Source organism: Camelina sativa, unplaced genomic scaffold (genome assembly GCF_000633955.1).
Source record: "Camelina sativa cultivar DH55 unplaced genomic scaffold, Cs unpScaffold08598, whole genome shotgun sequence".
Classification (NCBI taxonomy): domain Eukaryota; kingdom Viridiplantae; phylum Streptophyta; class Magnoliopsida; order Brassicales; family Brassicaceae; genus Camelina; species Camelina sativa.
The window spans coordinates 1-428 of NW_010929661.1; the positions used below are offsets into that span (position 1 = coordinate 1).

The 428-nt window shown below is 39.7% G+C and overlaps 1 long non-coding RNA gene across 1 annotated transcript; it reads left to right on the plus strand.

Moving 5' to 3' along the window:
- The first annotated feature begins 22 nt into the window (after positions 1-22).
- On the plus strand, positions 23-373 carry LOC104775095. The gene is made up of 2 exons (XR_765691.1): positions 23-177; positions 264-373. It is a non-coding gene; the product is annotated as an uncharacterized LOC104775095 (long non-coding RNA).
- Positions 374-428: the final 55 nt, after the last annotated feature.

The window sequence follows — 428 nt, forward strand, 5'->3', positions numbered from 1 at the left end:
TTGTTTATAATTGCAGATTGAGCAGGTCAAGCGGCTACACCTTCTTCTCACTGTGAAGGATACTGCTGCCAACGTCCCAAAAAATCTTGAGGCAAGAAGAAGATTGGAGTTTTTTACAAATTCCTTATTTATGGATATGCCCCAAGCAAGGCCCGTTGCTGAAATGGTACCATTCAGGTATGTGTGGTAGCACTGACTTGACATTAACTTATAGTATTTCCTCCAAATTAATACATATATCCTTAAAATGTTTGGTCGAACAGTGTCTTCACCCCGTACTACAGTGAGACTGTGCTCTATAGCTCCTCAGAACTGCGAAGTGAGAATGAGGATGGGATATCTATTCTTTTTTATCTTCAGAAAATATTTCCTGGTATGTATCTTCTACTTCTAGGCGTGTGAGGTCATTCCTTGTTCAATATAGTCAG